Consider the following 17345-nt stretch of genomic DNA (forward strand, 5'->3'; position numbering starts at 1 on the left):
TCTTCCTAAAATAACCCAGTCAGTCATCAAATTAACACTTAACATTATGGAAAAGCAGTTTAGATGCCTGGCTAGATTTAATGTGCAATAATCCTTACAAGCATCCCTATATTCTACATAATATAATCATTGTTTCTCATGCCTGAGGGACACAGCTATCAGTTCACCACATTTAAATGTGAGAGAGGGGGAAGCCTCCTGCCCCAATATTTGGAAACATCATTTAAGGCACAGGAAATTAATATTGAGTAAATGATGCAGCAATAACCCTTAAATTATGGTGGCATATTAATTCTGTTCATCAGCCTTCTCAGAAGATGTTGAAACCCTGCAGGAAAATGATGTTGGATTCCTTGAGTGGATGGGACTACTTCCACCCTGGATATAAGAAGGGTGGGAGTGGCTCTTCATCCGAGGCTCCTCAAGGAGAAGCCCTAAGGACTTGTTTACAAAAGGACTTAATATGTGGCAAGCTAGTGTGTGAATGTACAGTGCACTAGCCTGCTGCACACTAATTTGCAATGTAGAACCAGCTACTGTGCACTAAAAGTTCCATATTGTGTGTTGATGAACTCCTGCCTCAAACAGCATTGCACCAAACCACACTGCAGAACTTGCAGTGTTCAGCAGCAGGGTCCATATGGAAACTTAGTTCGTTGCAGGCTAGCGTGTTCTATATTCACATCATGGCTTGTTGCACACGAAGCCACCATGCAGAGTAGCTAAGATAGGGGAGAAGGACTGGAATTTTTTGTATTGTCATTAATTTCTTTGGAAATTCTGCCAAATCCCAGAAATCCCACTATGCAGCATGTGTTAACTATGTCTAGGAGTGAGCTGGGAAAGCTATTGGCTCACAGACCTACCCATCCCAACATGACCAAGTTGACATTCATAACACATGTAACTTTAAAAGGACAGAACAGAGCAGGTGTTGGGGAGAGCAGCGTAAGCTTTGGTTGGTGTGTTAATGGATTTTCTTTGATTCCCTTTGGAACAGAGACACCATTTGTTTTTAATTTACTTTTCCTTCTTTATTCCAAAGCAAACTCTAAAATGATCAACTGAAATTCACTTTGTCATTTGCCAAAAGATTAATTTATATTAAACAAAAATTCTCATTGAACAAATATCGGATTTCAGGGTGGAAAAATATCTAAAGTACTAACTCTGCATAGTACAGATGAAAAATGACACGTCCCATAAAAAATGTTCATAATAAAATATCTTCCCAGCACCCAAATTGAAATTTCATGCAAATCAGATGAGAACTAGGAAAAGCTGATTACATTCTGATCCATTTCATATGAATGTATGTTTAAATACCATATAATTTTTACTCACATCTTTTCAGAGAGAAGTTCTTTCCTTTCCTTTCTTTTTTATTCATTAACTGAAGAAAACATTAAAATCTGTACTTTCCATTCAACATTGCAGCAACATCTGGCTTATTTTTATTATTTTCTCTTCTTTGTCTTGTAATGTTGTTCACCTTGACTAAATTGTCAACAAATCAGAGTACAAAGCAATTTAAACTCTGTGTGACTGTGCTCAAATTCATAGGGTCTCAATCTTCAAACCCTTGCTTACACAAGTATTGCTTACTCATGTAAGTAAAAGTCTATATGTTCTGAATAGAGAGAGAGAAAAAACAACTCTGCAAACAGCCAGAAGGAAAGATAAAAGCTGTAATTTTGGTTCTGAAGGGGTCACTGAAAGGCTAGCTGGTGTTGTCTATCCACATTGAATCTTTGCTGCAATCATAGACCTACTACAGTGACACAGTAAGACCCAAGTTTTAAAAGTTTGGAGATGGGGAAATAACAAATAAATAGAGAAATGTACAAAAGGCAGGAGACATAAGATAAGCATTTTGGGCTAAAATAATTAGTGTGAATTCTTTGTGAAGACATAAAGATTTCAGCAAATATACAGATAAAACAGAACTCTGTGAGGGGCTGATGGACTCATACAAAGAAACTCTTTCACTGTTTGGAAGAACAGCACACAGAGACAAAGGAATAGTAACACACCAGGAGCTCAGAAAAGGTCAAACTTTGAAGGCTGTTAAGCTAAATAACATGACAAGAATAATCTGTGCAACTTTCTGTGCTTTTTTTCCTTGCAAAATGTTTTACAAAATATGAACTTGAAGATGATTAACTTTTTTTTTTTTTAAGCATATGACATTTATTAGTCTAGTTTGCAGGGAAACAAGCTGAAGAAGCAGCCTTAATGTTCTAATTTTTTGTTAGGGTAAATTAATGTCTCCAAACTGATTTCAAGAAAGCTGTAAATTACCTGCATTGTTATCGAGCACCTACAGTTTCATCAGTAATATAGGGATGGAAAATCTCTCTTTTTTTATTTTACAAAGCAGCAACCCCACCCCCAATTAATAACTTTTCCTGCAGACTTTCTTTGTTAACAACATGCACTTTATAATCTGCGGGAAGGTAACATGTATTACTTATTCTTATAGAGGTCAGTAGAGAAAAAAAAATATTTTTACACCTGAACAAATTAGTGCAAGAAATAAGCAACCTGTAAGACAATAAAATGCATCTAATATTTTGTAATGTAGGAATATCAACTAGGGATGTCAAGCAATTAAAAAAATTAATCGCTATTAGTTGTGCGAATAAAAAATTAATCGTGATTAATCGCACTGTTAAACAACAATAGAATACCATTTATTTAAATATTTTTGGATGTTTTCTACATTTTCAAATATATTGATTTCAATTATAACACAGAATACAAAGTATACAGTGCTCACTTTATATTTATTTTTGATTATAAATACTTACACTGTAAAAAAACAAAAGAAATAGTATTTTTCAATTCACCTAATACAAGTACTGCAATGCAATCTCTTTATCATGAAAGTTGAACTGACAAATGTAGAAATATGTACAAAAAAACCCCTGCATTCAAAAAATAAAACAATGTAAAATTGTAGAGCCTGCAAGTCGACTCAGTCTTACTGTTTGTTCAGCCAACTGCTAAGACAAAAAAGTTTGTTTACATTTGCAGGAGACAATGCTGCACGCTTCTTGTTTACAATGTCACCTGAAAGTGAGAACAGGCATTCTCATGACACTGTTATAGCCGACATTAAAAGATATTTACGTGCCAGTTGCACTAAAGATTCAGATGTCCCTTCATGCTTCAACCACCATTCCAGGGGACATGTGTCCATGCTGATAACGGGTTCTGCTCGATAACAATCTAAAGCAGCGCAGATTGACATATGTTCATTTTCATTATCTGAATTGGATGCCACCAGTAGAAGGTTAATTTTCTTTATTGGTGATTCAGATTCTGTAGTTTCCGCATCGGAGTGTTGCTCTTTTAAGACTTCTGAAAGCAAGCTCCATATCTCGTCCCTCTCAGATTCTGGAAGGCACTTCAGATTCTTAAACCTTGGGTCAAGTGCTGTAGCTATCTTTAGAAATCTCACATTGGTACCTTCTTTCCGTTTTGTGGAATCTGCAATGAAAGTGTTCTTAAAATTAACAACATGTGCTGGGTCATCATCGAAGACTGCTATAACATGAAATATATAGCAGAATGCAGGTAAAACAGAGATTGAGACATACAATTCTCCCCCAAGGAGTTCAGTCACAAATTTCATTAACCCATTATTTTTTTAATGAGTGTCATCAGCATGGAAGCACGTCTTCTGGAATGGTGGCCAAAGTATGAAGAGGCATAGGAATGTTTAGCATATTTGGCATGTAAATACCTTGCAATGCCAGCTACAAATGTGCCATGCAAATGCCTGTTCTCACTTTCTAGTGACATTGTAAATAAGAAGAGGGCAGCATTATCTCCTGTAAATATAAGCAAACCTGTTTGTCTTAGTGATTGGCTGAACAAGAAGTAGGACTGAGTGGACTTGTAGGCTCTGAAGTTTTACATTCTTTTGTTATGTAACAAATAAAAGTCTACATTTGTAAGTTGCACTTTCACAACAAAGAGAACGCACTGCAGTACTTGTATGAGGTGAATTGAAAACTATTTCATTTGTTTATCAATTTATAGTGTAAATATTTGTAATAAAAATATACACTTTGATTTCAATTACAACACAGAATACAATATATATGAAAATGTAGAAAAACATCCAAAATATTTAAGAAATTTCAATTGGTATTCTATTGTTTAACAGCGTGATTAAAACTATTTTAAATCACAATTAATTTTTTTGAGTTAATCGTGTGAGTTAACTGCAATTAATCAGCAGCCCTGATGTCAACCAGAGCTGATACTAGCCAGATTACTGGAACATGAGTCTGATCCACTATGGCAATTCCTCTGTCCCTGTGAAAGACAGTCATGGTGCCTATTTATATAAGGAAGGCTTTCACAGCCTGATGTTCAGTGTTCTGGAATACCTACTACTTACTGAAGTCAATGGGAATTGAATGCATTGTGACTGAGGACAGAATACACCTCCCATGTCAGAATAGGCTCTAGGCACACCCCTGAGTAAGGAGTAGTATATAAATTGCACCACCCCAGTAGCAGCCCCCAGAGAATTTTCCCCTTGGAGATACTCAGCGAATCATGACACACAGCCTCTCACAACTAGCTTAGTTGTTCTGACTGGTGAGTTTGTCTGAGCGGGAGCCTAAAACTCCACCCACTCCTTGCTCCTTTCTACCATCAACTCTGATGAGGGAAATAAGAGGATAGATGGCACTAACTTTTACATGCCCAAACCTTAGAGTGGTGTAAGAAGAATTCTTATTCCTGCTAACTCTCCGTATGGGGAGTCTGACAATCTAGTCCTTTGCCTTTAAACAATCTGTGCATCTATTTTTGATATGACTTGTAACATCTTCTGGATTTTACTAGCTTACCTTAGGATTTAATTATTTTACTAATTTTAATGGTATTTATATTCAGACATTTACAGGGATTTTTGAACAAACCTCTGCACCAGACTCCCTTCTAGGGATGGCAGTTCTTATCTACTGGAAAGACACAACCAGCACTAAGATTTGGGGAGACAATTACAGTGAACATTCAACAGAATTAAAAAGGAGTGAATAGTTGTTCAGACTGTATAATGATAGGGATTATTCAAGCACCTAGAGAGATTAGATTGATACATAGATGCAGAGATGAAAAGGGATGTATAGGTGTTCAGATTCTACAGTAATAGGGACTAAGCATATAGAGAGATTAGATTGATACATATATGCAATGTATCAGAAATGTCCTCTTCCTCAAGAAGACTTATGAGAAGAGGCTAACTGGCATATTGGGATAATAATGCTAGCTATTCCCCTTTAGAGAACTAATGTCCTCATTTTCAGATGTCCTTAGCACCCACAATTCCACCTGAAGTCAAATGTCCTTACATAGGTTATCTATGAAAATGTTTGAAGGACTCATGTCCATATCACCAAAACACTCACCTACTGACATCATCTGATTAAGGAAAAGACCAGGACTAAAATAATAGGAATGGTGCATATCACTATTTATGTGCTTGTCAAAGGGAAGCTTGCATAAATTCTTTGGTATTAAGCCTCAATTTAATGGGCACTAAAATGCCACCAAAAATTCAGAAAATGAAATACTATATGACCAGGAGACTGTTCAGTCAACAGCAGTCACCTAGCACAATAACCCTGGAGAGGAAAGCTCTGTCAAACTCATGAAGATATTTGGGATAAATTTGGTCAAACCTAATTCAGACAGATTTAAAGTATCGTGAAGCAAGGATGGCATTCTAATGAAATTCAGAATGTTTCCATTAGCAAAAATCTCAGTGGGCTTTGTATTCCTACATATGAACCTGAAACTGTTTCCCATTTTCACATCACTTTAAAATGATAATTCATCTTGTCACAAAGGTGACATGCCCACTTCTTTGCATTGATTATAGCTTGAGTTGAAGTAGCATAGTTGGAGAAACAGTTATAAAAATGGAGGGAAAATTTTGTCTCTTGATAAGTTCAGATTTTTTATACATCCCTAAGGTTTTCAGACATTCAAATCCAGATGTAAAACGAGTTGTTCATAGGTCCCTTCATAGACCTAACCTTTCGCTCATGTGCTGCCATGGAGCTGTTAGTCTTACTCTTCACTGCACACCTTAAATCACCCAAAAAACTTATTAACGAAGAGTGAATGTGAGAAATAAAAGCCAAATTTCCAGCCATTGAACCACTGGGAATGTCAAACTGCTCAAAAGTATAGGAGGTAATAGAGCAGATGAACAGAAAGATAATGTACAATGGAGAAGGACAGGGAAAAGTGTAATGAGAAGTGGACCTTTTTACCTTTTAGTCACAATTTCAAAACTAGTTTAGGTTTAGTACTTCTGGAGATTTGTAACTACATCTGGTTGAACTATGTGTTATGAATATTAATTGGTCTGAATTTATTCCTTGCATGTTTATGGAATTATTCAAAAATGAATTCTCATTTTCTTTGGATGTATTCATTTATTCTTAAATATTTGTCAAATACAGGGAGCCCTCGGACTTACGACACAATTAATTCCTCAGAATTACATTGTAAGTTGAAACCGCTTTTCCCATAGTAATCAATGGTATGAAGGGGGGATTGGTTCCTGAACCAAGGCTTGACACACTATTTTCACCACAATAACCCATATTTTTGTACTAAATGAATTATAGATGACTAATGTTGCAACATCAATGTATTTATTGTGCACTGTATTTTGTAAACAGTATTCAAATAAACATATAAACTCACACATGCTGCTCAGAATCCTGGCAATGAAGGCTCAGAAAGCCAGGGAGAATGGCACACATGCTGAACCTCAGCCAACCACTGTTCAAGCTTTCTTATTGGCTCCTGGCCCCGGGCTCAGCCAATCAAAAACAAGACACCCTGCTGCCTCAAAGCCAGTTAGAAGCGACCCATTCCAACTCCATACCAGTATACAGCAACCAGGAAGTGATTTCAAGTTAACTTTGTGCAAATCGAGCAACATAAGGGCAAAACAAGCATTGTAGGGGGTGAAATGGGCAGTCAATTGAAAAGCATCGTAAGTGTTGTGCGACATAAATTGGGCATCGTAAGTCCGAGGACTCCCTGTACTATGGTCCTGATATAGCAAAGCACTGAAGCCCATTCTTAAATACTTTTCTGAGAAGGGAGTGATTTCTAAGGACAGACTTAATTGCTTTGCTGAATTGGGGCCATAATTTCCAGACTCTGAAAAAAAGCTAATGCTGTAACAATATTTTTTAAAAGTTAATAGGATGACTTGGGTAACTATAGGCTGTGGTTAGCCTGACATTGATCCCAGGCAAAATCGTAGGCTTATACAGGATGCAATTAGTAAAGAATTAAAGGATGGTAGCAACATTAATGTCAATCCATGGTTTTATGGAAATTAAGCCCTGCCAAACAAATTTGACATATTTTGATGAGATTATAAATTTGATTGATAAAGGTAACTATATTGATGTAATATACTTAGACTTACAAAAGGCATTTGACTTAGTCCTGCATGGCAGTCTGATTAAAAAGATCACTATTAAAATTAATGTAGATGATATTAAATGGATTTAAAATGGATAACTGATAGATCTCAAAAAGTAATTATAAATGGAGAATCATCATCCAATCCAGAGTGATCTTCTGGGGCACTGTTCTCAGTCCTATGCTATTAATATCAGTGCTCTGAAAGAAAATATATAATTGTTGCCATTAAACTTTACAAATGGCACAAAAATTGGCAGGGTTGTAGATAAAAATGGGGACAGATCATTTATACAGACCTATGTAGATAGCTTAATAAAGTGGGCTCATTTGACCAGCATGTGTTTTAATACATCCAAATGCAAGTTTGTACTAGAAACAAGTAATGTAGGTCATGCTTATAAAAAGGAGATTGTATCCTGAAATGCAGGACTTAAGCACACTGATAAATAACCAACTGAACATGAGCTTCCATTGTGATTCTGTAGCTAAGAGGGTGAACATGATCCTAGGATGCATAAGCAGTGCAATATCAAGTAGGAATATAGAGATGATATTAGCTCTGTATGTGGCATTAGTGAGACCGTTACTGGAATATCATGTCCAGTTCTGGGGTCCACATTATGTCAACTTCCAGATTAATTCATTAATGCTAATGATCAAACTAGAACAATTTTCTGAGTGACCAGTAGTTGTATAAATAGTTGAAAATAATGAGTGACATGTTCTTATACTATGATGTCACTGTGGTTTCTGAGTGCTTTGCAAATTCATTAAAATGAAGATCACCTAGGGATGTAGTGGATTCTGCATCACTTGAATTCTCTAACTCAAGTTTGGATGTCTTCCCAAAAGATATACTCTAGCTCCCCTGGAAGTTATGGGTCTGATGGATGGATCATTTGGTGAAGTTTCATGACATGCACATGCAGGAGATCAGATTAGATCACCATCATGATCCTTTTTGGCCTTAAAATATATGTAAGATCTTTGCATCCCCCTCCTCTTCCTCTCTGTTATAGATATTTTTAAATTATGTGATCTGAGTGGCTCCCTGAATTTCAGGGAACCAAATTCTTATTAGCAAAAATGTTCTTGCCTCAATATTTGTACTATTTGACCGGGCGTAGTAGTAACCCAATTTATTTCTTAATTATTGCTATTTACTTCCATGTATAATTCAAGATTAATGTATTGAACATTAAAACCCTGTATGCTTTGAATCCTGGCAACCTGTAGATCATCTGTCTCCCATGAACTGTCATAACACTTGTAGTAATTAATGAGCTAGAGCCAACAGCAAACATTTTAATACCTGCGGGCTGGAAGCAGAACATTTTCAGTAGAGGATTCACAGCAATGAAATGTGCTTGCCTTATGATTATATAGAACCCAAGTTCAGGGTAGGATGTAGAACTCTCCTATGTAATCAGGCTTTGTTGTGATTGATTGGATGGAGGATGGTACATTTATATTCTTTATAACCTGAGCCTACCAGCCTGCTAAGCAAGGCTGAGAGTTTCCTTATGAGGCTCTAGCCTGCTATCCTTTGATCTCTAATCCTTTAGGATTCCTTGACAAGGATGTGGGGCTAACTCAGGGACAACAGGTGGGTTAAAAAGTCAGCTCCTAAGTGACAAGAGGAGCTAATGAGCAAGGGAGCTTTATGAGGGAGTTTAGAGAGAGAATGTAAGAACCAGATACACCTAATACACATACTCTAAACTTAGGCCGATAACCTCCACCCTCCAAACCAAAACCAAAGAACAAACAAAAAAATGTGAAAGAGTAAAAATAATGCATGCAGATGTCAAGCAGCAAACTGAAGGCTATCCAGTTTATTGCACTGAATGAACATGTATGATTATCTGCCATGTGGACAGGTGGCATGTGTGTGCATTGGGTACAAGCAACTCATGGCCCTCAGAGACCAAGTACAGGCTCTTGAGACCAGAGTGGCTAAACTAGAAGAGCTGAGGGAGATAGAGAGCTACATAAATGAGACTTTCAGGGACAGAGTAGAACAGTCCCATCCTCAGTCAGACAGCCTCTTTGCTGTTGAGGAGGATGAAAGTCTCAGGGAAGGAGAACATTAACCTGGAGCAGAGAGAAACAATCTCGGAAGCATTTAGTACCAGCCACTGTGGGAAGAAAAAATATGTGGGGCTGAACAGACCACTGGTCTGACCCAGTAGGACTATTTTTTATGTTCTTATCTGTGAGTCTATTATTTGATAATTTATTGTGTTAATTTTTACTGTATCTGTATACATGTGCTTAGATGGATGAGGTAGTTGCATTCTAACACCAGAAAATTCGACATAATTATTATAAATATTTACTTATATTATGAATATAATTTCTTTAGTATCAGTAGAGCTATAATATTTACTAATAATTTAAAGCATAAAATGACATGCTTTTATGTCATATACAATGTCTGTATACTTTTTCTGCTGATCCATTTGTTAACTAAGTCAGTTTATATTTGGGTTAAGAAGACCTAAATGTATTTGAGAGCAAGTTCACAGCTAATTAAGAAACGGGTGGGGTTTCTTTTTTTAACCTTTTGTTGTTACTTTTCTCCTCAGTGCTCTCTTTTTATATTTTCCTTCTTCTCTGGATTTTCTTTTCTCTCCTTCATGCTATAATGGAGGTGCGAAATGCTGAAATAACTATGTGCAGAAATTAATCTAATGCTCTATACTCATGAATGCCAATGCTGGCAGGTAAGTCACATTCAGTACAGCCACAGAAGGGTACAGAACTACTTACAACATTTTCTTCTTTCACGCAAAGCATTTTAAGGAACTGGATTTTTCTGTTTTCATTATCATCATCATCGCCATTATCTTACTATGACTACCGTTCATACAAGCATTACACTTTTTTATCAATTGTATTACCATTGAAAGACTGGAACACTTTGATAAAAAAGAGAAGTAGTTTCTTCTAGCAGACTGTTGTATTACAGTGGTAGACCAGTGAAAGGACCCCTATATGTTCCACAGGAAACAATGGCTCAGACAGTTGACAATTCCTTATCATATGGATTAATATTGGCATTATCACTATATCTCATATATATGACTATATCTCATAGTAAATGTCATACTTACTAGAGGAGCAGCATTTTCTGTCTCACTCCAATTTCTTGAATTACAATTGGATACCATATGTGAAAGAACATATTCAGTTTTGGAAAACCTGTTTTCCTGTAATTCAAGCCAAATTGTTTAAAACCATGGTAACTAAATACGTCTCAGATTTTTGAAGACACGGTCTACATTTAACATTAAAAATTAACATAAAATTTCCCTATTATTAAATCAACCTAAATTTCCCCAGGACATTTATCATTAATCCAGTACCAATTATTAATCCCAATACGCTAGTGTAGGATAAAAGTGAAAGGATTGAAAGGATAATAAAAAGTAGTATTTGGTACAGTAAATCAAACCTAATGGAGCAACATTAGCACTTTTATATTGTAGGTCCTAATTAGGAAGTCTGTTAATGAAATTGGGGCATTTACTTAATTGCTGTGAACAATTATTTTCAAATTAAGCCTGGCAATTAAATACATGATTAAACTCATAGTACAGGCTTTTACTAGTGATATGGTAAGTATCTAGCCTGCTGTATTATGCATGGTAGTCTAAACTGTAAAAATCTGCTGATTAACCAGCGTAAATGAAGAGCAATACTACTTGATTGAGAATCTGAATGAGTATTAAAAAGGGGGGGGGGGGGAGAGAAACACTTTAAGAGCCAAAGAACAATCAGACATGATGTAGAAAATTATGTCAGTGATATTTTCTGTTGTTTTCATTAATGTAAGGGAGGGCCAATGGAATTAATGCAAATTCATTACATTCACTCATATTACACATAACTGATTTGCAGAAATAAAATGCATATCCCAGTTATAGGTACTTTGCTGCTAAAGCCTTCTCTAAATGTTAAAATGCTCTTAATGCTTTCCATCAGGAATTTTACTGGCAAGGATGCTGAGACAATTGAGTGACCTAGACAAGTTTTATCAGCAAAGGAAAGATTGCAAAGTGGTGAGTATGGCTGCAATAGCATATGAGTTTTCTTGAAACTATGGAGTATTAACTCTTCTCAGTTCATGATCAAAACAAAAGACTTGATTCAGTTTTGAGTTTCACATGAGATTAAAGTCCTGTTTCATCCTATGGCCTCATTCCAGTTATAAAAAATGCTTGAGTATCCTTAATAGATGGAGACAAATTTTATCATTTTTCAGTGAGTCAGCTAAGTACATATTAAATATATATGATGAGCTTACAATTACACTCACGGGAGCGGGTGCGGGGGAAGGGGGAGTATTTTTAACATGGAAAACTGAGGCAACTAATATGTTTCCAACTAATATCTAGGGCCTGCGTTCAGATTCAACCTGCTAGTAACAGCATAGTAAAGGTTCTTCAGATTTAAACACACACACACAGAAAAAAATGTGATGTTAATTCACAAGAAACATATTGGAAACACATTGGCAAGGTTGTTAAAAATAATTTCACTAAAGTCCATTTCTAATGTTTCTAGGTTAAAAGAGACACCTGAAAAGTGGGTGGGCCCTGATTCTTCAGAGCACTTAATCACATGCTTTCACTTTAGGCACGTGTTTCTCTCTAGGAATGTGCTTATGTTCATTCAGCGAAGCACTTGAACCAGTGCATTTAATTCAATGGAACTTAAATGCTTAAAGTTAAGTACATGCTTAAATTCTTTGATGAATCAGGGACTTGGGCCCCAAACATAGGCATTGTAACAAATGGTTTTATCAAAAATAATATAAATAGAAATATGTTAAAGCTTTAAAAATTAATGTAAGTAGTTTGGGATAATTTGATCTGAGCTAAATTTATTTTGCCTAATGCTGAACCTGGTGTGTGAACATGGTGGGTTCCAAAGTGTGACTAGAACATGTACTTTCACATATAATTTAGAAGAGATGATGAAAAAGTGGGGAATAGGGTGAAAAATAGGGTGAACATCAAAGTGGAGAAGAAATATACAGAGAGAACGTGAAAAAATAATTAGAGAGCAACCGAGAGAATGAAATGTTATATGCAGCAATTATGGCTCAGTCCTTACAAAGTGCTAAGCGCTATGGCAAGATCCGGCAAAGCAATTGACAAAATGCTTAAATTAAGTTGTCACAGTTCATTATAACTGCACCTGTATACCTCTATGGTCCAGTAAGGGCACCCACTCTAGGGTCCACGCTCCTCCGCCGCCACCTCTCTTGGGTGGAGACCTGTATCTTTCTCCCTCCTGATTAGGGCATTTCCAGGCTGCACAGTTTCTGACTATGTTGTGATATCCCAGCAAAAGACAGACTGCCTAAACAGGCCTGTTTTACCTTCTCTTCAGAGATGGTACGCAATGTAATTAACACCATTATAAGTTACCACACAGTCCTTTAGCAGCAAGAACATTTATTCTTAAGGTGAAAGCATTATAGAGAAAACATTAAAAAGAATAAAACAACCTACACACATGCTGATAAGCTTACTGGCGCTCATCCCATCACTCCAACAAGTACTCTGTTTGATTATTAGTCCTTCATATGCTATACACACAGTTTCCTTATAACAACTTAAATTTTGAGGCGTTCTTCTAAATACAAGGCAGATGCTTCTCCTTAGCTACAAAAATATCATGGTGTCTCTTAAACTGAATCTCTTGAAGGAAACAAAATCAAAATAAAATATGGGTTTAAATTGTGTTGAAAGAGTGTTTAGAAACATTTATAATATCCTCTTTGATAATGATCTCATGTGAGGTACGGAACTCCTCTCACTTCTCAGTGGCTTTAGCAGAGCTGGAAGGGGTTCACCATCTCCAATGAAGCATTCAGCACATTGCAGGATTAAGCGCAAACTTAACATTCCTCAGCTGAATAGTATAAAGTGACATAAGTAACTTTGCATGTACTATGCTGGTCAACATGTTTTTCAACAGTGTTTTCATTGAAAATTTGCCTTTTTTCCCCTCAGGTAATTTTTTTCTTTAAATTTCAGAATAAAAAAGTCTTTTTTTTTCAAAGCTAGCTTTTAATTCTTTGACCATATATATATAAAAAATAAGATATTTGAAGTGTTTCCAGAACAAAATAAGTAACAGCATAGCAAATATAGGGCTAGATTCTTAGGTAGAAAATTACTCCTTGAGTAGTGCCACTCAATGCAACAACTAATGGAGTTGGTTATTATTCAGCATGATTAAGAGTGGGAGCATTTGGTCCAAAGAAAAAGGTAAGGAAGTAAAACAGGAAAATGAACAACCATCAACCATTAATAATACACCTCTACACCAATATAACGCTGTCCTTGGGAGCCAAAAAATCTTACCACGTTCTAGGTGAAACTACGTTATATTAAACTTGCTTTGATCCACCTGAGTGGATATAATGCAGTATAGCGCAGCCCCCGCCCCCGGAGCGCTGCTTTAAATTTGTGTTATATCGGGTCCCGTTATATCGGGGTAGAGGTGTATATAGAACTTTGCATAGGCTAGTACTTTCAATTGACTTCTAAAATGTAACTGTCAATTGTTCAGATCCGTTCTTTCATAGTCATAACTGATTTGTAGATTATAAAGCCAGAAGGGACCATTGTGGTAATCTAGTCTGTTGTCCTTTGTAACACAGGCCATGGGATTTCCATGAATGAATTACTGTTTGAGCTAGAGCATATCTTTTAGAAAAAAAAATCTGCTTTTGATTTATAGATTGCGGTAATGGAGAATCCATCACTACCCTAGGTAAGTTGTTCCAATGGCTAAGTACACTCACTGCTAAAACTGTGTGCCTTATTTTCTGTATGAATTTGTCTAGCTTCAACTTCCAGTCATTGGATCTTGTTATACTACTTCAGTTTCCATCCATTGGATCCTGTTATAACTGGTAAATAACTAGTTATTGTATAGTTCATTTTTTGACAAACTCTCCAATTGTGGCCTCTATGTCTATAAGTATTCCACCCACCATGTTTTATTGGATCAATTGTTCAATCCATTAATGCATCTTTGTGGAGTCCTTTGTTTTGATTAATGTCTAGAATTTGCTTGAAACGCTTCCTTTAGAAAAATAACCCTACCACTGGGAGACACTTTACTTTTTCATAATTAAACAAGACAGATTACAGTAATTAAATTCCGGCATCATTTTACACATCACGAGGGTCACACGATAGGTTTAGTATAGTTGATTAGGAAGCATGTTCATTTTTCAGGCTGGAATTATTATGTAAAATGAAGTAACTATGATTAAGTGCTATGGGGAAACTCAAAATGTTGATTATTGCAGAAAGAGAGGAGATTTGAAGATATAGTTTAGGTTTCAAAGTTGCTAACAGTCAAGGTGAAATCTCATATCAGAGTTGGTTTCTCTACATACAATTTATTTCAGATAATATAATGTATATAGCTCCAAAGATTTCACCTTGACCAAGTGTCATTTTTTATTCCCAGAGATAATTAAACCAGGAAATTACCCTAATTAAATATTTTCCAAGATTTCTGTTATGGATATAACACATCAACAGTTTGTATGCGAAGTTTGTTAGTAATGCATATAATGAATTAATGTGCATACTACTTGTTATCGTATTATCACAAGGTTGGAGTTCAGGATAGCCTTTCTTGTAAAAAAACATTTATGATACAATGAGCACTGAGTTCCCTAAATGTATGTGAGCAATAAATGGTACAGACTGAAAACACCATTTAATAATTTAACTTAAATACACACGAACACAATACTGTAAAACCTGTCAATTTATACCATTTTAAATCTAAGTTTAAAGGATGGGATTTCCAAAAGTGGTCTATGAAACTGTGTTTCAGTATTTAAAATGTATTATAACTTACTTATGTAAATTCCAGGACAGTCCACTTGGATGACTCGAATCAGAGATATTAAAGAAAACATCTGTTAAGACATCTTGTCCCCTTTGCCAGTGCAGGATTGATTAATTTGGAGGCAAATATCTAGATGAAAATTAAACAGGCACTAGTAAAAAAAATCTAACAAAACATGAACATATTTTATCAAAGTAAATGAAAAGATATAGCTACAGATTATATAGGTATAGATATATACACACACTGTATATTTTAGATCACAATGGCATAAGCAATACCTCCAATTAGCATAAAACAGGGTCTAAATTATTTTATAGTATGTTTTATTGGATGACAATACAGTAAACTAGTTGTAATTTTCTATAATAATCTGAACCTTTTAAAAGCCTCTTTGGACCTGAGTTTTTATCCTGTTTAAACTTGAGGAATGTCTACAGTAGGAGCACTTTACTGGCATAAGAATGCCAGTAAAATAGATTGCTCCTAGTGTAGCTGCAGCTACAACATCCAAGCTGTGCTCTGTGCCAGTTAAACCATTCCCCACAAGCAAAAAAAGCTATACTGGTAAAAGTGCAGCTTTGCCAATATAGCTGCATATACATTAGGGACTTCTGCCAGCACAGCAACATTGCTCAGGGATGCAACTCTTCACACTTCTGATGTAGCTATACCAGCAGAATTCTCAGTAAACCTAAATGAATTGTTCAGAAAATATAAATCCAAGCGTAGTGGTCCAATTTGCATCTAGAGTACCCAAGCTAATTCTGAACATTTAAAGGTCAAATTTGAGATACTTGAAAGTCATTGTGGCGGGGGCGATGACTCACAGATGCAGCGCCTCCTGCTGGTCATCCTGGGAATTAGCTCTTCTAGCCCAGAGCATTCTCTGCAGGCCGGTGTCTCACCTGCCGCTGGCCCCGTGTCCCTCTTGGACCCCGGTGCCCTTTGCCCAGGGGTTCTGCCCACCACAGTACCCCCTCACTCTGGGTCTCCCCTCCCAGGGGAACCCCAACCCCCTATTCCCACCTTGCCTTAGTGGCTACTGCCAGTCTCCATTTAGCCCCCGCTCACTGGGGCAGACAGAAATCGGTTAACCACTCATCATCGGCAAGGGGGGGTTGGACAGCTGCCTCTGCCTATTCCTGGGCTGCCCCTCTGCAGCCCTAGTACCCTTCTGTGGGCCCTTAACTTGGCGTGCAGCCTGGGGCTTTGCTAGGCTAGAGCTCCCCAGTTCCCTCTGCCCTTCTCCAGCACTGCTCCACCCTAGGTACCTTCCTCAGCTTCCCAGGCAGCCCAGTCCTTCCCTCTCTAGGAAGCTAGAGAGTGTCTCAGTCTCTGGCCCTCAGCCTTCTTAGAGGGCCAACTTTGGTTTGATTGGGGTGTGGCCCCACCTGTGGCTGTTTACCCCCAATCAGCCTAGCTTTCCGCACTGCAGCCCTCTCCAGGGCTGCTTTATCCCCTTCAGGCAGGAGCGAGGTGACCACCCCACTACAGTCATATTGCAATGATCTTTGAGTTGTAACATAACCCATATGACCGCTGTGTTCAAGGGGCCTGTCCCTGGAGCATACAAAGCAGGGGAAGGGCATTGTGTGGAGAGTGGCTGGTCAATAAAAATCCTCCTCTAGCCCCACAGAGGTTATGTGAAAAAGGCAATAAATGCCAGGGCTCAGTTTGGTCAAGCACAGAGTAGTATGACCTACTTACACCTTTCTGAAGCTGTCATCTTGTTCTCCACAATTTCAGGTTTCTTTCTCGCTTTGTTTTTAAAGTAAGTCTTTATCTATAATGGTTACAAAGAAAGCCTCAAAATTGTCTACACAATGAGGTAATGTGCCTTGTGGGGGTGTTGTGCATTCATTGGTCCATATAAATCCTGATGGTATACCTAGAGCAGTGGTTTTCAAACTGCAGGTCGCAACCCAGTACTGGTCGCAGAATGTATGGCACTGGGTTGTGGCAGCTCTGGTCAGCAC

At 37.2% G+C, this 17345-nt stretch overlaps 1 long non-coding RNA gene across 2 annotated transcripts; it reads right to left on the bottom strand.

Annotated features, from left to right (window-relative positions):
• Window positions 1–2671: 2671 nt before the first annotated feature.
• Window positions 2672–16462, bottom strand: LOC122174653 (uncharacterized). Of its 2 annotated transcripts, XR_006176747.2 has the most exons (4): window positions 16197–16462; window positions 15376–15495; window positions 10593–10688; window positions 2672–3492 (listed from the first exon to the last, which is right to left on the bottom strand). It is a non-coding gene; the product is annotated as an uncharacterized LOC122174653 (long non-coding RNA). The 2 variants fall into 2 exon arrangements; XR_010598563.1 differs by lacking the exon at window positions 10593–10688 and having other exon boundaries at window positions 2821–3492.
• Between the last annotated feature and the right edge of the window lie 883 nt (window positions 16463–17345).

This window comes from Chrysemys picta, chromosome 2 (genome assembly GCF_011386835.1).
Source record: "Chrysemys picta bellii isolate R12L10 chromosome 2, ASM1138683v2, whole genome shotgun sequence".
Taxonomy (NCBI): Eukaryota; Metazoa; Chordata; order Testudines; family Emydidae; genus Chrysemys; species Chrysemys picta.